Below are 25785 nucleotides of genomic sequence, written 5' to 3'. Positions count from 1 at the left end.
TTAGTAGGCAACCGAGGGTAAAACAAATCAGTTGATACTTACACAGCATGCGTGCAAATGCAGATCAAATTAACACAAAGAGCGTGGTATTTAATTCCCTATCGCTCACTAGGAGTGGTCTTTAAACATCTCAAGCAGTTTCCCGAGGCCTAGATCTAAATGATGTTTTCCTTTCCTCCCTCGGCTCTCTATTTCTTAGTAAATGCGACAAAGCTAGGCACAAGTATGTTCCATCGAAGCCATTCCGCCGAAAAGTGTGCTCTTTCAGCGTTTGTGATCGCGTGGCTACGCGTTCGCAAAGGCACACTAACTGCACCACTGTTGCAGATACTTCCTAATCTGATCCATGGTTATGTGCCAGTGTTAGTGAAATTAGCATTCTGAGCCTGCTTCCCCCGCTTTGTGGTTTGTATCGCGTTTCTAGCCTCTTCTCTACGGCGGTCTTTCAAATAAATAATTTGAAAAAGGACTTTTCGCACTGGCCGGTATCGAACCTGGGTCCGTGAGCACAGCAGCCCGTTTTCCGCTTGGCCATTATCACAGGGTGGGCAATGTGGTTTTAATTCTCAGTGTTTTACTGCCTCCACTGTTCGAGTATTGTTAAATGAACTGAATTCCTTTATTTTGCTTATCAAGCAAGAAAATACGGAAATAAGATGTTGAAGTTTCAGACATAAAGGAATTGAGCTGGAATTTGGCGAAGTGCCCTCTTGGTTTCCCTATATTTATCTTACTGTAACAATTTTCGCGTGAGTCGTACAGTTTACTCATATTAAAGGACTAACCGGCTAGCCAGAGCACCTATAGGTGACATTCAAGGTGAGGTTCCGCTGCCAGATGAGGATGGCCGGGAAAATCAACGATAAATACGATACAACTAGTTCCCCGTTCCTCCCAACACTAGCCCATTGATGTATCCCCCCCCCTCCCCCCACTTTTCACTGCAGTAGAAAGTCCTCTGTTTAAAAGCTCGCCAACCACCAATGTTCTCCGTTTACTGTGCCCTACGTATGCTCAGTGCTCCCAGATTTGCCAATCTCATCACTAAATCTGGTACACTATACCTCTTCTAACTACGTTATCCTGCTCAGGAAATACTTGACCAAAGCTAATTTCCCAATCCCAATTTCTGCTACAGCGTCATTAATTAGCGTTCCTTTGCGACGGAAAGAATAATAAATAGAAAATTAAAACCCAGAAATTAAGATCGCCAGGAGCCGAAGCAGACACGCGGCTAAGTCTTCTGACCAGGACGGGCGCAAAGTTTTCACCGTCCGTTTGACTTACAGCTGTAGTTATACAGGTGTGCGGTGGCTCGCTGGGCTTCGCATTGCGATTCGTTGCAGAAAAGAAAACGCGCAGAAGTAGGGCTGGCTGGGAATGGCAGAGGGGAACGCGGTCAGATGCTTGAAATACCACGACGCTGTGCGAGCAGCCGTATGCCGGAGTATAGCGCCAACAGAAGCAAAACTGCCGTCTGTCTCAAGCAGTCTTGAAGAACAGATGCAGGAGGACGAGAAGCAGGAGAGCAGGAGGACGAGAAGCAAGAGAACACAAGAAAAAGCTCTTAGGACATCACTCTCGAACCAAAAGAATCGGCGTTCCCCCGCGCGTATACAGAACCCAGGAGGAGGAGGAAGAGGAGAGGAAGAGTGAGCACGCGTGAAGAGCAGTGGCCGACCGAGTGACCAGCTCATTTGTTTCAGCCTCTCCATTCCTCCCCAATGCGCCTCTTTTCCCTACGGTAATAGTGTCTGTTCGCTGCCACTGCCATTCGTTGGGGAGGGTCACTCATAGCGTTGTCTCGGCGAACGTTGTGCGTACGTCTCCGCAGCTGAATACGATCGGTGAGTACTTGCCGCTAGATATATCATCGATTTATCGCTAGCCTAAATTGACAGAAACGGCCCGAGTTCTTTTTCTTGGGTAAATCTAACCTCGTGCAACGGCGAAGGCGAGTCTCTGATGCACGCAGTGGGTTCTCAGACACGATGGCGTGATTCGTTATGCAGAGCAATATAATGCTCGATTTATTACTTTTTCTTTATTTTTTGTTATCTTGCGCTTCATATCCTGACCAACTTATACTGTACATCCACCCTGTGCTTTGTTTCTTTTCTTTAACGAGTCAATTTGAACATGGGATAACGCGGTAATTTCTTAAGCCGAGAATTAAGCAAATTAGTACAGAAATGTAGTTATGCGTGCCTTATTGCGTCAAGAATACAGCGCGTCTCGCTCCCTGGCGTGCGAACGTAAGAATCGTAATGTTGACAACATAGTCGGCCACTTTGTAGCAATGGATGGTAGTAAGCAGTACTTCAATAGAATCGGGCGGTTTGCTGAACAAATACAAAGCAAGGATCTACCAGTCAAGAACGTAGCGAAATGTGCTGCCACCGCCGTCACTCATACGAACGCTGCGTCACCAAATTTTCGTGTATTTTAGGGGTTTTACTTCTTTTTTTTTCCGGGCGACGTAAAATGTGAACGAAGAATTTACACGATAAACTATAATGTCTATATGCGCTATTCTCGCGCAGCAAGAAAAGCTGTCCGCTGTTCTAAGGAAATAATTCTGTCGGGCGCCAATAAGGAATGCCGAGAAGTGGTCCCACAGTACACGTCCTGAGTGCAAGCAGGTTGGACAAACACGAGGACGAGAATAAGAAAAAAGAGACGCTGAGCCATTTTCATACACTTGGTCGCAATCCGCCCTCACACCTTGTAGTTCCAGCCAAATTGTAGACAAGTCAAGACGCATGAGATCAGTCAATGCCTACTTCGCAGCACCTTAGGAAGCTGACAGTGTCGAGGCGCAAATTCTAGTCTTTCACATACAAATCCCTGAGCTAACAGAAAGACTTCTAACTTAGGGAAGACACAAACGAAGGCTTTTGTGGATTAAGGTAGCTGGTAAGGGTCGCGTGAACTTAGACTACATGTTTATCTGCTGCTCACTGCAGAAAAGAAAATGTGCTAGCTCGGTTGAGTGACAATACTTCGCGAGATGCAAAGAACAAAAGAAAGGAAGCTAAGCCGCGACATACTGCGAGCATGTTCTATGGCGAAAGATTCTGTTTACACCATACACTATATGCACGCTGGAATGCGTGCAGACTTGGCGCATGCTTCGACAACCCAGCACGCTCCCCCGGCTGTGCACAAGGGCCACTGTAGCGCCGAGGTACTAGAAGGCTCGAGCAAGCGCGCGGTTTACTCGAGCGTGGCGCGTACGCGTTTTTGCCATCAGCGAGCGGCTCCGGGCCGCGCGTCTTGAATCATGCAACGTCGTCCTTCCCGCCGCCCGTACGCGAGCTCATGCTGCGCCGGCAGCAGCGGCGACGATGGCATGCAAGAAATTCCCTAAACTCGGTGCGCCGCCGGCCGCGCTCCTGCGGTCCTGGCACAGCAATCAGGCCAAGTGGTCGCTCTGTTATACTACTGTCTATACGACGCGGCAAAATGATAATGTTAGAGAGCGGCAGGCGCTGAGAAAAAGCGGCCTATACGAAGCACGCCAACAAGGCCACCCGCCGGCACTTGTGAGCGAACTCGAAAGTTTGACACCCTGATTATCGAAATAACGGATTTTGTATGTAGACGCACCCCGCATCATCTGAGGGGGCAGGCGCTTGTTCAGCATGAGCGTTGAATTTCTCCCTCTAAGCTGGAACTGTTAAATGACTTGGTACGGCGTTTACATCTGCGTGCCGGGGTACAAAGGGGCCTTGCGCCACGATTGCTTAGTGGCTGTGGTGTTGGGCTGCTATATAAGCACGAGATCGCGGGACCAAATCCCGGCCACGGCGGCCGCATTTCGATGGGGGCGACCATGAGAGAACACACGTGTACTTAGATTTAGATGCACGTTAAAGAACCCCAGGTGGTCCAAATTATTCCATAGTCCCCACTACGGTTCGTGAATACTCTTTGCCATTGACCTTGGCTAATATGTCCAACATCACGATTGGCTGCCGCCTGCTCTTACGAACAGTTCTAGCGTAAGCTAGCTAGCTAGCTATAGCTAACATTTTCATCACTGGACGTAGGCAAAGATAGATGTGAGATCCCTTGAAAGATAGAAGGTACATGCGGCCTTTGGAATTTATTGGTATTTCCTTGATGGTCGGTTGCGATAAGGCGATTGTGCGATGGTCACGTGACAGAGTGCCCTTTATAAATTAGAGCCCCGTTATGTCGAATAAACAGTTGGTAGTCCAGCCTCTTTCCTGTCTTCTTGTATGTTTCCTGTGTGCGTCTTCTCTTTGGCAGTTTTTTTTTTTTCTTAAATACAATGCACGAACTAGCCCAACGGCTTATTTTACTAGTAACAGAGTTTACCGCCACTTTCATAATGTGACTTATGACATGCACGTCACAGGAGAAATATAGGCAAAGGATTGCCAACATTCGCTTGAGAGCATCACTCTGCCTCTGTCCATCTCTTTTATTCACTTACAGAGTCAAATGCGCCGCATAAATTCTTGACATGCGCCTTGTGTCCCGGGCTGGTCAAAACTCCAGCACGATTAAAGCCTTGCTGAAGCGCTTGCCCACTTTAGACGCCGGCCACGCTGCCGGTAAAAGGTCGACGGGAGAAACAAAAATTTATTCCGTTGTAGCACGCAATCGGTAATGGACAGCGATGGTTGAAGTAATGAAGTTACAAATGAAGCGTAGGCCAAGCATCCATGGTATCGAAGGTCACGTACATGCTTATACAGAGGCAATATCCCATTGGGACAAATTACATCACTGAATTTCGCAACATGTTCCTCCTTGGGTCACTTGCGAGAAACTGCGCGCGCCTCTGGAATTCGCGCTTTTCGCTAAATAATGGACGCCCACTTCTCGCAATAACGAGTCAGTTACCTAAACAACCCCGGAAAGTTCCTGTAGGCCTGCGTATTAAATTACGACGCTGACGTCGTTACTCTCATCTTGAGCCTGGAAAAACCGCTCGCTTTCCCTCTCTGCGTAGACTCAAAATTGTGCACTGCTAAAATGCGATTACTGGCAAACTGGCGTTGGTATACCTCCGCTTATATAAACATCTCATTAACACAATTCATGATAACTTATAGCCTGCCCCTCCCCCTTTCTCTCTCTCTCTCTCTCTCTCTCTCTGTTTTTGCTTATTGGCACACACAATTGCTACAGCCCGTTTTGTGGGTTACGATTACATGATGTTAAATGCTTTAGCCACGCTGAATAAAGCAAATGTATGCATTACCCGGCTTCCGTTAAAGATTATTGCCTGTCACTAAGCTTTCTGCCGTACCCAAGTTTGTTATGGAGCATAATGTGACCTCATTCTTGGATAAGGCAAGCCTGTTGAGGGATCTCTCGCATATTTGAAGTCACTGCTCTAACATTCTTACAACTGAAATCGCGGCGCTTAATTCGCCGCACTACGGCAAGCGAAAGCCATATTTAGCCGCCGCCCCATTCTATCGAGGTGATCACAGGTGCCACCTTGACATAGAGGAGAACTTATGGGACGTAATTTCCTTTACACCCCAATAAATATACATCACCTTTCTCCAGCATTCTCCAGCTTCTATACTTACTTAACATTTGCGTAATAATCTCTCACTAACGGCTTTAAAATGGCAGTGCTTCCTGGACCTCTGGCATTTGCCTCGTATATATGGGGCTAAAGGAAATGGCTGTATTTATTCAAATATAGGTCCGCCTTCTTTTCGAAAAACATTGTGTGGAACTAGCCTGTCGACCTATAACCGTTATCGAAGACTCCAAACGCCAGCGGACGCGCCAAACCTCGTCACCACCGAAAAAATCCTACCGAGACCAGCATTTTACCTGGTTTCTCCCTTTTCAAGGAATGCTAGAGATGGCTGCATACGCGGAGAGAGGGCCCTAACAGCGGCATTTATGCTATAGCCGAGCTTCGTCACAGAACGCACACCCTTGTACTGCCATTCCCTCAGTTACCCAATTTTATAATCGTAACCCACTTATGCGCATTATGGATGCACATTCAGACTACATGTAGGCTAATTTCAGAAGTGTTAAGTTGCTCCAAATGCATGAAGCCTTAAACTTTAGGCACGCACCTATTTTTATTGCTGTGCTGGTCCTGGCATTATGGTGCTAGGGGCATTTCACTTTACCGTCTTGGTACGCGCTTCCTGATCCCGGATTTTGTTTATTCGAATATAACCGTTGGCGATTGCTAATATTTGTTACCAGCATGTGAGGGCTCTGAACCTGGATGGTTGGCATAATACATTCATGGAGGACCTATAATCAGATAAATATGGCACATTTTATTAGAATATGTTTCCTGGCTTTCGAACAGCACCGGCAGACGTCTGCATTTAGCCCTCAGTCCTCACACATCGCACTCTAGCCTACAGAACTCTAGTAGCAGAGTGAAAAAAAAAAAGGCGGGGGGGGGGGGGGGGGGCGCCATGTGGGTTTTTCTCTCAACAGAAGTGCTAGAGTAACAGATCCATAGATTCTCGCGTGTGCACAGCCTTACCGTTCCTGAGTAACTGATGCGACACGGTGCAACAAGCTTGTGCAATGCAAACCACACGATTTTGAAAGCATAGCAGATGGTTCGATCATTCATTAATTAAAATTGAACCTGTTCTTAGCATCATGAGTTCTAAGAATGGCCGGATGAAGCTCCCGCATAGGGCCAAGACTAGTGTGATTGACGTAGTCTTAATAGGTGGCTCAAAATATCGAAATGCGAGATCGTAAGCCATGAAAACGGAGCGCGATCATTCCTGTATGTCGCTATGCGAACGAGCAATCAGTTCTTATTCCTAGTCCCACGAACACCCAAATATTTCGCTTTCCTTGTCCCTCCGCGAATATGGAAGTTGTTCATGTACTCAGGGCCTTCGTGTGCGTCCTTTTCAACATGGCCGAAAAAGACGGCAGCTATTTATCACGGGAAGCTAACGCTGGTATAACGAATTCATCGGGTCTCTTTTGTCCGCTCCTTCCTCTCCCGCCTCCTTGTTTTCCTTTCTCTTTGTGGAACGAGCAACGCTTTAGAGCAGAGTGGTAGCCTGTAGGCGGCTCAATTAAGGTTTTACATAAATTTTCTTTCCCTTAACGCGTTCGCTAATTCGGCACTTTCTTTCTCCTAGGAGTATATTAACGAGCCGCAGCCTGCAGCTGATTAAGTGCTCCGTAAATCAGGGTTCCTTAGACGCTTAAGAGCAACACGACTTCACCGAGAGCTATTTGCCCAACTGCCTCTTTGAAAGGCTAAGAAGTGTTTACGCAGAAAGTTTTCAGCGCGAATACCGAGCGAGCCCAATTACTTCTCTCGATAGCTGTCCACCCGGTCTGCCCGCTCTCCTTCATCACTGTTATGCTTTGTACGCATGCGCTGCCAGGTTAATTGTTCGAACGAAAGCAGCGCTGTCGTTCGCATACGTTGCTGGCGAGGTTCTCAGAATACATAAACCGACACCCGCCAGTGGTTATGGCGTTGCGCTGCTAGGCTCGAGGTCCCGTGTTCGATCCCGGAAGCCGCAGCCGCATTTCGGTCGGTGAAAAATAAAAAACAAAAAAAACAAAAAAAAAACGCTCGCGTACTTAGATTTAGGTGCACGTTAAAGATCTCCATGTGGTCATAATTAGTCCGCAGTCCCCCACGATGGCGTGCCTCATATTCATGACGGTGTTCTGGCACGTAAGACCCGCGAATTTAATTAATTTAATTATATATAGAGTAAGTCGAAAGTTCTCGAAATATGAGAATAACGATATTTTTTTTTAATTATGAACTTTACAATGGGAAGTCCGTATTGGCGGGCTCCGGATTTATATTGACCACCTGGGGTTATTGAACATGCTTCAACATCTAAGTACACGAGCGTTTAAATCACGCAGATGACAAAAGCGGGGGAAAATGCAGATGCCATGGGACACCTTGTTAGGCACCCAAATTTTTCTGACCAAAATTCGTCGGCATTTTGCTAGCACATTTATTTCACTGTACAGTTCGGAGCGTAGTGCTACCACTCTAATCAGCGGAGATGGAGAATGTCGGGCAGTCTACATCAATTAGCTCACACTCATCAGCCGCTAGCAGAGTCATTTTTTTTAAATAACCGAATTGTCTACTGATTATGTGACATAGCTAATTCTTTGTTCTTTTTCGTGTTTGTGGTAAACGAAATGAAGAATTAAACTAATTGCATACGAAAGGGCAGTTTTTCGCCGGCGAAAGCCAAACCCGTGGGCACCGCATGCCGCCGGCGGTGTTTTGTCAATTGTACTACGGCGGCAGCTATTCCTGCTTCCACTTCCAAGTGAATATTTACCTACAGCTGCACGTAACCTAAGCAGAAGGGGTGTGACATCCACTACTGGAACCTGCGAAGTGGAAAACGGTCTTTTGGAGCAGGCGACTGCTTAGTAGATGCTATAGGCTAACCTCACGCTGCAAGGTCGCAGTCGAAGACGTCGCTACAAAAAGTGAGTGCGAAGTGTCAGGATATCCTGGCCGGTATACTGTATAAGGATTCATTTTGCTTGGTTTCATTCTTTTCTAATCACCCGTCACTTACGAGCGAATGATCATGATGATAAAGTATTGGCGAAGCAGCGCTCCCACCACTGGCAAAAGGCCAAAATAAGTAAAGCCGTGCAATGTTATAGTGGCCCTATACATATGAACGCTGCAATAGCTGGTCGATATTGCACCAGGACACAATGCAAAACACAGTTTTGTTCTTGCGTTTGCGTCGAACCCAAATCCAGAAGTCAAGAAATAGCGCGCGCGCAATGCCAGTGACGTCAGAGAACATGGCGGAACCCATTCCGTTTTCATCGCCATACATTATCTTCGGTAATATGCTGAGCGTCCTATACGCTCACAACAAAAAAGGGTAAAAAGGCTTTCGAATTCGCTCATCTCGCCCGGACACGTCGCCGGAAACATGCGACGTCATAAAAAGCAAGGTACCCAAACGTGACATTTCTTTTTCTCGCACAGAATAGCGCAAATAAATTGCTACTGCGTACTATTTCACACCTTGGTGTTGGCCCCTCTGATTTACTTCGGAAAACGCGGAGCGGGCAAACTAAGCACGAAATTATGCCTCAAGTGCATTGCTTTTCAGGCGTGCTGCGTTGCAGGCGGTAAACACAAACCAAGGCCGGCTGTGATCATCACCATCGCCATCATTACCGTAACTATCAACGCGACCAGTTATTCTCATTCTTAATATACCATCACCATTGTCGTAGATCGGGAAGGCAGGATTAGAAGGCGGAAGAGAAACGTTTATTGAGTTGCTTACGGTTTCATAGCTCTGAGCAGACTGCCCATGGGAAGCGGACTCCTCGAAGGGAAAAGAGGGCCGTTATATCGCTTTCGGTTTACATTAAGGGGCGAAAAAGGCATCTTGGGGAACGTGATCGTGCAGCTGACTGGTGCTGGCGGCGGTTGCAGGAGAGCATATTAAACAGCCGCGTCCCGACCTGAGCATTGAGAAGTCACGGAGTGTATCACTTCGCACTTATTGTGCTAGGACCACACACGATGCGGCTGTGCCGCAGCTCACGTGTGTGGCTTTCGGGTTCCCAATAATCATCACCAATATCGCCACCCCATCATCATGATGGGGTGGAATGGGATGGGATGGAGCAAGTGGCAGGTGCACTGCAGTACGAAGGCCGTTCCTGTAGAGATACCCCCCCTTCCTTTTCGCGTCATCCGTATACCCATCCTGCGGTGTGCTTGGAAGTTTCCTAATCTTTTCCGTCCGCGTGATCCTCCGCCACCCTCGACTGCGTTCTTGCTTCCCTTGGTAGCGATACGGAAAGTCTAATTGGCTGCCGTTTATTTATTCAACGCGTTATATGAACTGCCCAGGCTCTCTTTGTTTGGCTGTATAAACCGAAAATCATCCAACCGCGTTCAATCTCTAATCCATACTGCCGCTTTCCTATCAACGATACGCGTATAATTTTACGTTTCGTCGCCCGTTGCGCGGTCTTTCGCTTCCTCGCAACATCCTCCGTTATCGAACCCTCCGTTATTACGCCGTCAAACTGGCGGCAAGAATGCACCGTCGTTCCACTTATTTTCTTAACAAAACGGCGTTTTGTGCATTGAAGCACACAAGTAACTGGAACGCCAATGCACTTCTCCGCAAAGTTCGGGAATTCATATATCGAAACTCGTGTCATCCTGACAATTCGTTCCAAGCGGATCCGCCTTGCGAATTCCCTGATAGAATTTGTACATTGCAATATATAACCTAAGGTAATTAGTTGAAAACTTAATTAGTGCATTTTTAGTAATTATTTGATTATGCATTTCACTTTTTAACAATAATAAATTATGGGGTTTTACGTGCCAAAACCACTTTCTGATTATGAGGCACGCCGTAGTGGAGGACTCCGGAAATTTCGACCACCTGGGGTTCTTTAACGTGCACCTAAATCTAAGTACACGGGTGTTTTTCGCATTTCGCCCCCATCGAAAGGCGGCCGCCGTGGCCCATTTCACTTTTTGTGCAAGCAATGCCCGCCTCTTCGAGTAGACCGGCTCCTGGCCTAGAATTGTGCTTTCTGCCACAGGCAATCTTTTTTTTTTTAATTTTGGACAGTGTTCGCTGAAACACACTGTATTACCAGCCGTGGCTCAGTGGCTATGGCATTCTGCCCCCGAGAACGAGGTCTGGGTTCGAAAAACGTTCACGCACAGCGTTCTGGTTGTGCATTAACGAACTAAAATTGATCCAAGGTTGCTTTGGCACATTTGACTTTCTCCGCCTCCCCCCTTGAATTTTCATCTGAAGGTGTGTGCACAGTGACTTTCCTTCTACCTTCTAAGCTTTCCCTTGTCTCCTTCCCCATGTGTAGAGTAACTGCAACAGAGTGGAAAACTGAGCGAGTTGGTTGATCTTCATAGTACAAGCTGCTCGAAAATAACGGCAACAGAAGGCAGAGAAGTACACAGGACTGGCACTCATACAAAGCTAAACGGACGCGACCACGTTTAGGCTCCCCGCGTTTCTTCGAATTGAGTTGAATTTTATCTTCACATAAAGATTTATGTTTCCTCTTTGTTATTCATAGTTCTCCTCTATTTTTATCTCTCTCTCCCGTTCCCCAGTGCAAGGTAGCAAACCGAGCTCAGCCTTGTTGACCTCGCTGCCTTCTCTTTATCACTTCTTCTCTCTCTCTCTCTCTCTCTCTGGAACGTTAAGCCCAACCAGTCAACTGAACTCGGAAATTACAACCCATGCTTTAGAGATATATGCCAAGTAACAAAACCTATTTGTGAGTATCAGTTTAGGCTGCTATTTAGGAAAATCCACGCGTTCCTTGACATCCGCCGTCGCTAAAAATGCGTTGCGATAAACAAACCGCGTTACATCGCGGCTGGAGTATCATTTGCTCAGTGTAATTTTTTTCTTGCCCGGTGCCATTGGTATGACCGCCCTCTTTGCTCTCTTTCCCCCACAAAAATGTCACGTATCTTCGATCACTTCCATGGACTACATGTGCATGCTTAAAATTGAAACGCAGGCTCTCGCGAAGCGTCACCCTATTTATTTATTTATTTATTTATTTATTTATTTATGATGCCCTCAGGGTACATTGCAGAGGGGAGGGACACAAGCAAAAAAGAAAAAGGTAACAACACTTGCTGCGTTAGAATGCATAACAAAAGAAAAACACTTAAAAAATTAATACAAAAGGTAGAGGAACTTAACAGGTGCATACTAATATAAATCGGAACATCAACACACCATAACACAATTACAACATTGACTTGTTAGGGAATAATCACTAAATTATGCTTTCTATTTTGGTCCTAAATAGGACAGAATGTTATGTCCACTAACGATGGTGACAAGTTGTTCCATTTTTTACGTGTTTTAGGAAAAAATGAGTGCGAGTAGGTGACTGGGTGTTACGATGCGGTATGGCGACTTTGCGGGAAGGGTCAAGCGAGAAGAAATAAATGAAGCCGGCTGAATGCAGCGTGAGCGCAGGGTGCTGTTGTGGTAGAAAAGATTATGAAAAAAAAGTGAAGGACGGGATAGTTTTCTTCGAGAGGCTAACGAAGGGAGTTGCAAAATTCGCTTCATTTCTGTTACACTGGCGGTCCTATGGTAGTGATGATGAATCTAGCTGAGCGATGTTGCGCATCTTCTAGGCGTTGGATTAAGCTAGGGTGACCTGGGTCCCAGATGGATGCTGCAAATTCAAGCTGTGGGCGAACATAGGCGGTTTAAATAGCAGCTTCAAGAATGAGGGCGCTGAAGATAAGTTCCTACGAAAGTATGCGAATGTAGGAAAACCTTTCGCTGTTGTATGTTCTATGTGTAATTTCCAAGAAAGGTTGTTGGTAATGTGAACACCACGGTAACAATAAGAAGTTACAATTTGCAATGGGACATTGTTAAGGTAAATAAGTGTTCGAGACACGACAAAGGCGACAGGCCAGCAGATGGCAAGACAGTCTACTCGAAGTTCACGTACTTTTTTTTTTTTGTTAAAATAAAGGAGAACAACGGAAACACAGAGTCCTGTGGAACAGCTGCGTTGTATAAATAGGAATTCAGCATTTGCCGAGATAACGCCTTAATTCACATTTGGGGCTCTTGCGCTAATTGATCCATATATTGCTAATAGGGTAAGTTAAACTCAATATTTTGGCACATTAGACGCTAATGTGTCCAATGTTACTCCGTACAGGTCATAACAGAATAGGTTTAAAGGGTGGTGCGAGTGATATATGGTGAAAGGGGAAATGCTACGTGCAAGCGCACCACTTCTTTGCGTTTATGTTTATGCTCAGCCATGCTTACGTCTCGACAAACATAGTTGAGTAACGTGCAGAGCCTAGAACGCAGACTGCTGCGAGTTACTTGCGCGGTCTTCTAGAAGACGCGAGAATATAGAAGGTTAAAGGTTCACATATATAATCGATAACTTGTTTTCGTGGATGCATAGGAAGTTCATATAAAATTCATATAAAGCCGTCACTATTGCATTTTCTCTTCCTCGGAAGCTTGAAGCCTTGCCCCCGTTATTTCAGTAATAATCGTCTCACTTTTTTGTTGTTTTCTGATTATTGAATCGTGGCACTTCCGCACTTCCGCTCTCCATGCGAAGAACTAAGTCCTGCCAAGATAGTCGCGCAGAGAGGGCACGCAAATGAAAGCGGAAATGGGGACCGCCTTTTTCTATTTTTTATTGAAATTAAAATAAAAGAAAGAGATGTAGTCATCTTATAATGGTGACGACTGCTCCTTTTCGCATAGCGGAAACAATATAAAAAATATATATGTAAGAAAATGAAAATAAACCACGCCATAGGGTGAGAAATCCACAGCACAGAGTCCTATACGAACGTAACATAAAAGTCAATGCGAGTTGCACCACAATGAGTTTGTAAACAGTCACAAACACGTACAAACGGCTGTGATGTAGTCTGCGATGAGAATATAAACATATGAGCAATTACACAGATATAAAATAATGCACGTACAGAATTTAAAAAAAAAGTGTAACGCGTAATATACAAGCACTAATAATTACAAATAATAGAAGCAAGTTATAGTAACATCGTGTGACTATTCAGTGCAATAGCCAGTACTTGTGCGTTCTAATACTAGTCAAGTCAGGTCAATGCTTTTCGCTGTGCTATTTTCGATGGCCATGGGCCCAGCAATTTTGCGAGTGAGAAAGGCCGGTGAGGATCAATGGAGTGTAGCTCTTGTTCTAGCTGCCGTCTTTGCATCGCATATATGGGACATTCGAGAAGTAGATGGCGAACATCCTCATCGTCGTGGCCACAGGAGCAAGGTGGGGAAATAACTCGTTTTAGGCGATATAGGAAATGTTTGGTCTATGCTGTCCCAAGGCGCAGTCGATGAATTAGTGTCTCGGTACTTTTCGAAAGTTATACATCGAGCTGGTATTTCATTTCATTTCATTTATTTTCACCTTAAAGGCCCGGAGGCATTACATAAGGGAGGGCTTTAATCCTTGTAACAATGTTAGAAGAAATGTACAGAACAGTAAAGAACAACAATAAACAAATACAACTCAGGAACAATTGTGAAAAAGAAGGGAACATCGTGTTAGAGTAAGGGTTGGTGGAATCGGCAATTAAGCAGTGTGGTTATTTAACATTTCGCGGAACGTTTTACGGTCAGTGCATGTCACGATATCTTCTGGAAGATGGTTCCAATGGGTTATAGCGTCGGGAAAGAATGAAGTGTTCATGGCAGATGATCGGGTGTTAATGTTTGCTATGGGACGACTGTGGCTTAAGCGAGAGGATGTACGTAAGGGTGGATTTAACAGGGAATGCCTGGAGTGTGGATGGTAATAAAAGGTGTGAAGCAAGCAGAACCGAGAGATGATCCGGCGGGAAGTAAGTGATGGTAGTTCAAGTGTACGTTTTAGTGCGGTTATGCTGGTATCACGAGAGTAATTGGAAGTTATAAACCGAGCAGCGCGATTTTGTATTGCTTCGATGTCATAGGTTAGATATGATTGGGAAGGGTGCCAGATAGATGACGCATATTCTAACTGCGGACGTACGAATGTTAGATATGCTAGCTTTTTTATTTCTGGTGATGCGGCTTTCAGGTTGCGTTTTAAGTATCCAAGGGTGCGTGAAGCATTAGAACAGATGGTGTCAATGTGAGTTGCCCATGATAGTGTCGATGTCATGTGAACGCCGAGATATTTGTAAGACGGGGCATGATTGATAGGAGCTGAATTTATTGTGTAGGTGTGACTGGTTAAGCTATGGTTGCGGGTGAATGACAGAGCTTTGCATTTAGTAAGGTTAAGTGGCATGTACCATTTCTCGCACCATACTGCGATGGAATCGAGATCCTGTTGTAGAGCGGCGATTTCATTCGAGCCTTTGATTGGGGAATATAGGACACAGTCATCCGCGAAAAGACGTAATTTATTTATAATGTTAGCAGGTAAGTCATTGATGTAGATGAGGAAAAGTAAAGGCGATAAACCAGCGCCCTGTGGCACACCCGATGTTACGCTGCTAAGAGATTAATTGTGGTTATTTGCAGAGGTAAACTGTGTGCGCCCTTTTAAGAAGTGTTCAAGCCAGGTAAGCAAGCTATTTGGGATTCCGATAGATGCAAGTTTTTGAAGTAGGTGATTGTGGGAAACGCGATCGAATGCTTTTGAGTAATCCAAGAAAATGGCATCAATCTGCAAATGAAGGTCCATGAAATGTAGAATGTCATGGGTGAACTCGGCGAGTTGGGTCTCGCATGAAAATAGTTTTCTGAAGCCGTGCTGGTGAGGGTAAAAGAAGTTGATAGATTCCAGGTGAGACATTAGGTTGGATGAGATTATATGTTCTAGAAGTTTAGAAGGAATGCTGGTCAGAGAAATTGGTCGATAATTTATAGCACGGGAGCGGTCGCCAGTCTTGAAGATTGGTACGACATGGGCCTTTTTCCAGTCGTCGGGCAAGCTTTCAGTCTTTAAGGATTGCGTAAATATTAGATGTAGTACCTGGCTAGAAATGTTACTGGTGTTAACTAGTATTTTCGCGTTAATTCCATCACACCCGGCTGAGGTGGTTAGTTTGAGTGAATTAATGAGGCTACATTAGCCATCAGGGTTGATCTTGATGTCTGGCATTAAGTTTACTGGGAGTGGTGGTATTGGTTCAATGGGAGTGTCATTAGTGTTGGAGAAAACTGAGATGAAGTAGTCGTTAAGAGCTGACGCGCATTTCTCAGAATTAATGAGATTGCCATCCGGATCTGTTAGTTCCATCTGTCTAGAATCTCTCTTTACTGAAAGTAAGCGCCAGAATTTATTGGGGTTTGATCGTAGAATCTTCAGAAGGTCATGATTAAAGAAGTTATATTTGGCTATCGTCAGCTCCTGAATATATTGGTTAGCGCACAGTTCGTATTTTTCCCATGTTTCTGAGTTATTTGTTAGTTTGGCTTTTCGGTAAAGCCTTTTCTTTTTAGCAAGGAGAGCTTTCAGTCGTTTATTAAACCATTCATTGTTAGAGTCGGATTTCACGAGAACTGTTGGTATATATCTAGCTTCCAGGTTGAGCAATACATTCTTATAAAGTTGCCAGTTGCAATCGACAGTTCTTGATAAGTAAGACTGCTGAAAATCATTAAAAAAATTTTGGAGTTCGTTATTTATGGCGTCAAAGTCCGCCCTTTTGTAATCTTTTATTATTTTTGTTGTGGGTGACTTTTTCTCAAGCGCTATTGTCATGCAGATATGGATGAGGTTGTGATCGCTAAGACCGGGTAGTGTGGTAACGCTACTTAAGCTATCGGGGCAAGATCTGAGCATAAGGTCAAGGGTGTTATCCCCTCTTGTAGGACATGATATTACCTGATGTAGGTTGAAGTCTAGCATAAGATCAATAAATTGTTTAGCTTCGGATAACGGTGACCTGTTGGTTACAGAAAGCAGAGGCCAGTTAATGTTAGGGTAATTGAAATCGCCAAAGAGGTGAATAGGTGCGTTAGGGAGTTTGTCAGTGATGTCGGTTAGTGCTTTACGGAGTGAATCGCAGAATGACGGATGGCTGTCCGGCGGCCTGTAGCACACGCCAAAAATTCTTTCCAGCACCGTTGTAAGCGCAAGTCCACAATAGTTCGAGATTATCATCCCGACTGATCAGGGAAGATGAGAAGGTGTTTCTGATAGCTAATAAAACACCCCCACCTCTCCGGTCGCTCCGATCATGGCGATACAGAGCATAGCCGGAATTATTTGAAATTTTGAGTTGAGGGTGCACTTCGTAAAGAACTGATTTCTTATAATTTTCATTAAACCAGGTTGACCTATTCAAATTTGGCCAAGCTTAACTGATATTATTTCGAAAATTCTCTCATATGTCTGTAGACTTCATAGATGGTTTATCAGCGCAAGACTCATTTACGTAAAATGCGAGAAGTGATAGAAGAAACTGTCAGCTGAACCAATAGCACATGGGTGTATTCTTGTAACGATGTGGCAAGGCCTTCGATGCATACTCGATATTATTCACTGGTGGGGTGAACTTATGCAAGAGATCCGTGAAGTGACCGCCTGTGTAGCCTTCTTTCTTTCTTTTTGTTCTTTTCGTTTCATGCCAGCTGTAAACATCGTATACTATGTGGAGTAGACGAGGCAAACAATGCTTTAGCCTCTCAAAAGCAGCCAAGACCAAGTAGAATCAGTGATGTCGAGATGATTAGTGTGCTTGATGCTCAATGCACAGGTAGTTTGCTGGTAGTGCTGGCAGAGCTAGGCAGTTATCACGGTGACCATGAGAATTAACGATCCTAGGCGTTCATTTATTCAAGTGACCTCCTTACTAGGCGCAAGTCTCATTAGGAGCGTATACGGCAACAAATAAAAGGGGAAAGTGTGCAAAGTGAACTGCAATTAATTAAATGGTGACAAACCTCTCAAACGTGATAAACGAGGAACAAAACCAGCGACGGGGGCTTGTTTGAAAGGTGAGCTCAGCGCCCATCACGTACAAAGGCATAATGGACCCGAAGGTACCTCGTGTACGTGAACCAGAGTAGTCACGGCAGAAAATGCAAGTCACGCATCATGTGGCACGCAATTACGTTTCGGTGTTTCGGCTCCATGCACATCTTTGTTACCTCGTTTGTGTCTTCTTTGAGCGTCCACATGTGCAGCATTCGAAATCGTTTCATATCCGAGTGACGGAACCACTGGAAGTGCGCGTTGCTCAGAACAACTATGCATTAGTTTGATTCCAGTATTTTTTCAACTGCTAGTAAACCTATTTTCAGCATTGTAGAATGAGAGCTTGAGAGAGAGAGAGAGAGAACGATGACAAAGCAGGGGCAGGCCCACATTGGGAAGAGGGGAGCAAAATTTGATGTAACAATATCAAGCACGAAAGGCACGCAGTTAGCGCGCCGTGCGTGTCCCAGTTCGTCACATTTCAACTTCAGTGGCGGTGAAAGTTGTCGTATGTCGGTTACACTTCCCAAGAACTGATCGCCAGGAACGCGACGCTAATGCAAGGCTCATGAAGCTCACCATAGAATGATGTTGTTTGTTGGGACAGCGATAGACAAGATAAATCAAGCTCACATTTCTTTGTGTTACTTCTTTGGCATATGGGACTGTCGGTTTAGAATTGGCACCTTTAAGCTTTGATACCAACCGATCGTATTAACTGGACTGAATGGGAAAATCATAGTTAAAGATAGCTGCTCTTGACATCATGTTCATCCTACATGGTGGGTTGCGTCTGCGAGTGGAGCGATAATGCTGTGTGAGGCGTGCTCTTCCATTGCGTTCCAGTGAGCCCTGTTTACATGCATGCGACAGTAGCGTATCGCATGTCCGAATGCATAACAATGCAATGCGCCATCATATAGGCCATTAACCTTCGTGCGATAGCGCATTTATTAGCGAGCGCAATTCCTTTACATGAACTCGTTAGAGGCGACTTCATCGACTCAAGCTACCTCCGGCTGGTACAGTAACGCGATGAGTTTTCCTATGGTGAACCATTCCCATTGCCGCTAATGCGACGCACTTGAAAAATGATGCGATACGTTATACTGCCGCATTCATGTACATACAGCTATTGCACTTAGTGTGAACTTGTTGCATAATTTTATCAGAAAATTGCTCCTGACGCATCTCTTTGAGACGAACAGTCTACTGAATTTCAATAGCATATCTTTTTTTCCTTTCTTCGAAAGTAATCACAACGTCACTGTTCTTCTTTTTACTGTATTAAAAGGGACGTGAGGGCGAGCGCGACAGTGTATGGGACAGAGCGCAGTGTAATGCATCCTCGAAAGGCAATGTCTCACACTTTACGAAAACTTCTTCAGCGCACTTAGTTCGCGCTTCATTTTTGGGTATGGCTTTGCTTTTATCAATACTTATGGTTGAATAGCTAACGGAGGAAATAAAAACGATTAAACGAGCACAAGCGCTTAAGCAAAGTCCTCTACCAAAGCATCAAAGCTCCAAAACTGCGCCATCTTTAGTGTTGAAGTAAATTTCACTAGCTGCGACAAGTCGAATTCGTGCTTGGCTTTACTCGTGCAAAACGCAGAATGTGGACTAAACATTTGGGAAGATGCATTTTATTCGCTTATGAGTGGTCAATGAAGGTCACACACATCTTTCAGCAAAACGATAACTGCATATGATGAATCATTGCCAGCTTGTTTCACTCCGGCTGCGAGACCTTCGATCCCTCCATGGTGCCTCGCTCAGCCAAAAATCAACCTCGCAATACCTGGTATCTCGAAAAAAGCTGATCTGTCATCACCAGCCCTTAGACAGCTCACGCTACTATATTTGTACGAGAACTACCGTGACTCTACGCATATTTACACTGATGGATCTGTCCTTCCAAGCAGCTCCGCGGCGGCAATCGTCATACCAGCGAAAGCTACAACAATTAAATTTAAGACGACCCACGCGACAACATCGACGGCAGCAGAGCTCGCAGCGCTCTTTACTGCCCTTCATCACATTGGTGATGAACCGCCACACAAATGGACAATATTCTGCGATTCGAAGGCGGCACTGCAGTCTCTACTGTCACCTTTACGACGCGGACCGCACGAACAGCTAATATTCCATATTACAGAGACGTTACACCATATAAGTGATGCAGGCCATGAAATAACCTTCCAGTGGCTTCCAAGTCACTGCGGGATTATCGGCAATGAACGGGCGGATCACGCTGCCCGCTCAGCCCATACTGAGGAGCGCCACGTCCCAATTCCTGTTTCTAGAACTGACGCGGCACGGAAGCTCCGCCTACTTGCTCGGCAGTGCACCGCGTCGCAATGGAATGAGCCACATTTAAGAAATACGCGGCTGTACTCACTTGATCCAACATTAAGTCTTCGAGCGCCATCACAGCTTCGCCGTAGAGACGCCACGCTTTTATGTCGACTTTGGTTGGGCGTTGCCTTTACTAAAGCCTATGCCTTCCGCATAGGGATGACCGACACACCAACCTGTGACCACTGCGGCCAGGAAGAATCAATTGGCCATATTTTGTGCGCCTGCCCGCAGTACAGTCCACAGAGGGCATGCCTTAGCCACGAACTTGACCGACTGGACGACCAACCGCTATCCGAAAAAAGAATTCTACAACATCGAAAGGACCTACCTTCACAGAAGAAGGCCGTGCAAGCGCTTTTGCGCTTCTTGCGATCTACCGGCCTGTGTGAACGACTTTAACTGGAACACCTTTTGTGTGTGTGTCTCCATGTGTGCGCGTTCCCTTTTTTTTAAATTTTTTTTTCGTTTTCCTCTCTGTCATCTTTCTAACCCATATCCCCCATCCCCAGTGTAGGGTAGCAAACCGGAGACTCATATCTGGTTAACCTCCCTGCCTTTCCTCTTCATTCTCTCTCTCTCTGGCCCGCAAGCGAAGAGCATGACTGTCATAGCCGTTTGCCTCGGCGTGCAGCAGTCAACATGGCAAAAAGTAACAGTCGTTCAACATATTTTAGAAAGGAAAAGAATTTAGAAAGGTAGACTGGCAAAATCCAGAAGCAACGCCTGCTCTTCTGCGTCGAATGGCTGAAAAACTAATATGGACATTAAAGCGTTAAAGTGAGGCAATGAACTTAAAAAAATCATCGGAGTCATTGTAAGTAACAAATCCGCGAAAAGCGTAACAGACAACCTCTCATAAGTATGCCTGCCCGAGACACTAAAATACGCCGTTTTTCTTTAAAGCACGTCAGAAAAAAATTAAAGCCGTCAGGAATTTCGAAAATGTTTTCAGGCGAAAGTCTCTCTCTCTCTCTCTCTCTCTCGCTCTGTTCTCTTTTTTTTTTCCTGCTGCAAACACCGAAAGTATGCGATGGAAACAACAGCTATGAACCACGCCGTGTTGCACTTCATTTCGGAAAGTGAAGAATTCCAACAAACTTAACGGGCTGTTTCTCATTTTTTACGCATATTTTCTAATGAAGAACGTTGGCACATTTTTTGCACCTCTTTCTTGTGTTCATTTTTTAGTACTTGCACTTGTTGTTAGGGGATGAAAGTTACAAATTCGTTGTCTTATTCCATTATACAAGAGTATTTTGACCTCGGAATACCGAACATTGCACGCTTGTTTGATGTATACCAAGTGAAAACAACAATTACGATCAAAAATACTTACTCCCTGAAAAGGCAAGTCGAGCAGCATGCACTGCTGATAGTTGAACTGATAATAATAATAACATATGGGTTTTTACGTGCCAAATCCACTTTCTGATTATGAGGCACGCCGTAGTGGAGGGCTCCGGAAATTTCGACCACCTGGGGTTCTTTAACGTGCACCTAAACCTAAGTACAGTTGTACTGATAGTTGATAGTTGTAATACAATGCTGACAGCAGTGCCCAGCAGTAGTACAGCCATCGTGTTGCACAACTCCTTCAGAACGGTACCGAGGCGATCGGAAATATGTTCTTGGAATTGAACGGCATTTCTTGCTTTTATCATGGCAACTGAGCATGAACTACGAATTATTGCGACTGACGTTTAATGAACATTATAAAGACTTTACGTCGGGGTAGTATTTTGTAACGTTTCAACTCACTTTACATTATTTTCGCCGTGCGTTATCGGCGCACTTGAAACCGCGCCACCGCACTCGCCATGATCGGCCGAACGGCAGGACGGGAATGAAAAGTGAATAAAATCAAAGAAAAGATAATTCTTGCAAAGTGCGACACACGGTTTAGCGCGTTTGCAGTAACAACGAGAAAACAAATAGCACAGTCACTTGGCGCACTAGAGGGGACACGAAAGCTAAAATATTCGCATGTAATTGGCACTTACGAATGCGGGCGCTAAAACTCCGGGGTTAAACTCACGCGGCTTTTCGTTCGTAAATGTTCTTTGCATTGGATTGCCGCCTTCGCTAATGATATGTCCAGCATGAGGATTGCCTCCAATTCGCCTCAACAATTTCAACTTTGTGATTTAGTCCCCTGCTGCTGAACCTTCCATTAGTGTCATAAACAGATTCTTGTCATATACTTAATTGTATGCTCGAGAAAAGCTTGCTGCGTTTGTGGCTGGTGGCCGCCACGTACGTAACTCCGGCAGTACACACGGGGTGAATTGAACGACATATACTCATGACGTAGAAAAATATGGCTACCATTTATCGCAATGCTCACTGATTTTATTAACATCATGTACGTTCGAAAGCGTAATTCCCATCATGCCCCAACTACACCTAACCGCATCTAAAACATTTAGGCAGAAAGTTCCTTCCTTCTGCTTAAATTCAATTGCAACAAATGAGTTTCAGCTATGCTTGAAAGCTTTCTAAGATCAGTTGAGTTCAATTTCCTTCCATTTCTGGTACGTTTTTTTTTGCCAGCACAATGTCAAATAAATGAGGGCCGCCTCCTTGGACCTGTAATTTAGGTGATGATAACTGATGCATAGTGAACAGAAGGTCAGTAGCTAGTATAGCCAATGATGCCAGTGTTATTTACACATAAGTCAACACATAAAGATAGCTAACGGGAATGAAGTGCAATCATAATATGGTTACGGCGCCATTGTTCCCAGCGTAGCCTTAAACTGATCTAGATGCGGCTTCGCAAAATACCGTATGTGCAAAACTTGCTGGGTGAGTTGTTCCTTTCATACCACGGTGCCAGGATTAAGCACAAGCAACAAACGTGCGGACTCGAATAAGCGCCATTTTTTTTTTTTAATTTAGAACAGAAAGCGATTTTGTATGTGAAGTGGGCGCATGCGTGCTTTGCACAAGAAAGGCGCAAGAAGGGATACGAAGTGAGGCATAGTAGTATCACAAATCTGATTCCAATGATGCGCCATTCGGAGGCATAAAAAGAAATACTATATCACTGACCCATTCTTCACCATATTCCTTAATATAAACCACCTCCAGGCGTTGTTCGTGCCTATGTGCCCATTGCTTGTGTGCAACTTTCGTACCCGGTCAACCCGGCTATGCAGTTTTTAACGCTTTACGTCAGCAGTAAGAGCCTTTCACTTTATACATTGTTGTAGTCAGTTCTAAGTAAAAAACAGATATGAAACAGCTCCGCAGTATTAACAAACCGGTGATCATATATAGGCGCGTCCATATTCGACGTTGCAAGCAAACAGATTGATACAGGCCGTGGCTAAGAGGCGCTGCCTACAGAAGTTGCGGTTGCCATTGATCCGAAGCTGGCGTTATTCAGTGAAACATATATCCATGAAAATAAGAGAAACGAGAAAAAAAGTAGCATGCTTTCAGTGAGGGAATAAGTGCGGAATGATATTCATTGAAGAATGCACTTATATTACCCAGATAATATAGTTATGAACTGCTCTGGCGGGATAAAAGAGGGCATTCTAGGAAACAGCGTGATTACGTGCCTTTGATTTAGTCGCTAATCGAAAATAGCATATCCGCACAAAAAGGCCTTCATCACTGTGTCTCAAGTCACTTTCCTCAAGGCCTTGATACATGATGCTATTTCCTTTTCTGGAAGCACAAATTCAGGGAAAGGCAGAACTATGTGAATTAAGCCTGTAATATTTATTACCAGGCTTTTTAATTCACGTTACAAGTAGTTAGCAACCTGAAAACTTCGCTGCGAAGGAGGCGAGAAACGCACTAGTGTCTGTCGCCTGCTTCGCGATGCTGGCCTCACCCAGTCGACACACTAAAGTTACTATCTACTTACGGGAGAACGGCAAGTAAAAGTGGGCATAAAGGCAACCGACCCTTCTTGACTGCGCAGTTCCCGCGAGTTTCTTCGTGCGTTTCTTTTTTTTCCTGAGGCCGTATGACTTAAACGAAGCAGGACGCTGCCTTTTCTCTCGCAAGGGCAAGTGCCAAGAATCGGGCGAATGAGACAAATGTGAGAAATCTCCCGCGGAGATGGCACGATACGTTTCCAGAAGAAATTATCGCGTCACCTCCGTGCAGTTCTCGCAGCAAGTCACGTCAACACTTGTACTGCGCCCTCCTCCGCTGTCAGCCTGGACGCGTCGATGTCAGCGCAAACTTACCGCTCGTCAACAGGTGTCAGTGGGAAGTTGGCGCACGGAGCCGTCGCGCTTCGCAGTCTGGGCCTTCAGTTAGATCCGCTCGCTTCGCCGCTGTCGGTGCAGAAAGAAGGTGGCTGCGAGGCAAGTTTGTCTAAAAGGGGTTGAACAGCCTTCGCGTCACTTCCCGCGCGGCCGTATTCCCGGATTCACTGCCAGCTCGAGCCGAACACTTGGAAGAGTCGTCGCTCATGTCATCGGAGGAGGAACAGAGACGACCAACGCTTCTTTTTTCAGTTTCTCAGAACAGGAGCCGTGCTAGTAGTCCACGTGGGTACGCGCGTTCCCATCCACGACGAAAACGAATCGCGTGCGGCGGCGCGTGCCGTAGCGGGGGCCGTCGGCGGGCGTCAGTCGCGAGCGCGGCGTGCGGCGCGTGTGAGACGAGCCGCGGAAGCGCCCCGGGCCGCCGCCGGTCCTGGATCGCCTGTCGCTGCCGATGTGAGCGCGCGGGTCGAGCGAGTACCGGGAAGCGGCGAGGCCGGAGTTTCGGAAACAGGGGCCGAACCCGCCCCCGGCGCGCGCGCGCACGCCTCCTTCGCATTCTGCTTATCGTGGACGAAGATCGGCCCGGCTTCCTTCCTTTTTTTTCTTTTTGCTTCGCTGGACGCGCCGTTGCTGTGCAGTACAGTTCGGGCAGTGCCTCCTATCGAACACAGCGCTCGCATTAGTTTCCCTTTAGTGCTTGCAGCTTGAGACACCCGTATTGCCAGCAGAGCGGTGCGCGGCCAGTTAAAAGAAAAAAAAGAAGAAGAACGGAAAAACAGATCGCTCTTCTAACGCGCTCTGTTTACAGCGGGAAAGGGTAATCGGGTTCGCTGTGGGGTGCAGTGATCCGCTACCATCTTCATTCTGCCTCCACTTCGGATATCGTTGCGCCAACTGAAGCGCTTTCTAGCAGCGCTCAATCGTCTGGCGGCAGAGTCATGCGAAGGAGGACCAGCAGGATGCATCATTATGCACATACGGCGCTCGCTGTCCGCCAGAACAGCGGCGGCTGGTTTCTGGGAGTTACCGTTGGAGATACCATCAATTCTGCGCCAATTTCCGGCAGTGGGACGCAGTAGTTCCTTCCCATTTCCTCTTTCTTTTTCCCTGGGAAAATCGGTGAAGCTTGCGCTTTTGCACAAACAATAAAAACAGGCAAGCCTGCCGCGTCTCACAAAGGGGAATAAAAAGTATATAGAGTGAAGCCAGTAAGAACAAAATTCGTAGCGCATAAAGTGCCTAGTAGTTTGCTTGTTGTCTCATGATGCCCTGCTTATCAGTACTTACAAATAGTGTGCGCAAAATCGCATTGTAAACTTGAGCAACGATAGTTTAGTCAAACAGTGCCTTAAAATACGGTGAGACTATCGGCCAATTTTTAGCCATTTTTGAGTGCCATGAACTTAGTTCAGTATCGTGCGCCGGAGCCATACAAGGCACTGTATTATAATATACGTAATTATGAGACTACGTTTGTTTTATTTCTTGTTAAATTTGTTATAAAACGTTTGTTTTAGTTATATTTTTCAGTGCCGATTAGTTTAATCTTCGTGAGCTAGAGATTGCACGGGCTCTCGTCTGAATCAAGCTCGCACGGGCAGATATCAAACTAAATTCGGGAGTTTTAGGTGCCAAAACCACGATACGATTATGAGGCACGCTGTAGTAGCGGATTCCGGTCAATGTTGGTCACCTGGGGTTCTTCAATGTGCACCTAAATCAAATT

The 25785-nt window shown here is 45.6% G+C and overlaps 1 protein-coding gene across 1 annotated transcript in view; it reads right to left on the bottom strand.

The window, feature by feature from the left end:
- Positions 1-24747, bottom strand: part of LOC126546188 (uncharacterized) — a 122749-nt gene extending 98002 nt beyond the window's left edge. Inside the window, exon 1 of the mRNA XM_050194333.3 lies at positions 24036-24747. The gene's annotated coding sequence lies outside the window, so the exon portion shown is untranslated. The remainder of the gene's footprint in view (positions 1-24035) is intronic.
- Between the last annotated feature and the right edge of the window lie 1038 nt (positions 24748-25785).

This window comes from Dermacentor andersoni, chromosome 1 (assembly GCF_023375885.2).
Source record: "Dermacentor andersoni chromosome 1, qqDerAnde1_hic_scaffold, whole genome shotgun sequence".
Taxonomy (NCBI): Eukaryota; Metazoa; Arthropoda; class Arachnida; order Ixodida; family Ixodidae; genus Dermacentor; species Dermacentor andersoni.
Note: the sequence above shows the minus strand (reverse complement) of the source record. Positions and strands in the feature narration are given on the sequence as shown.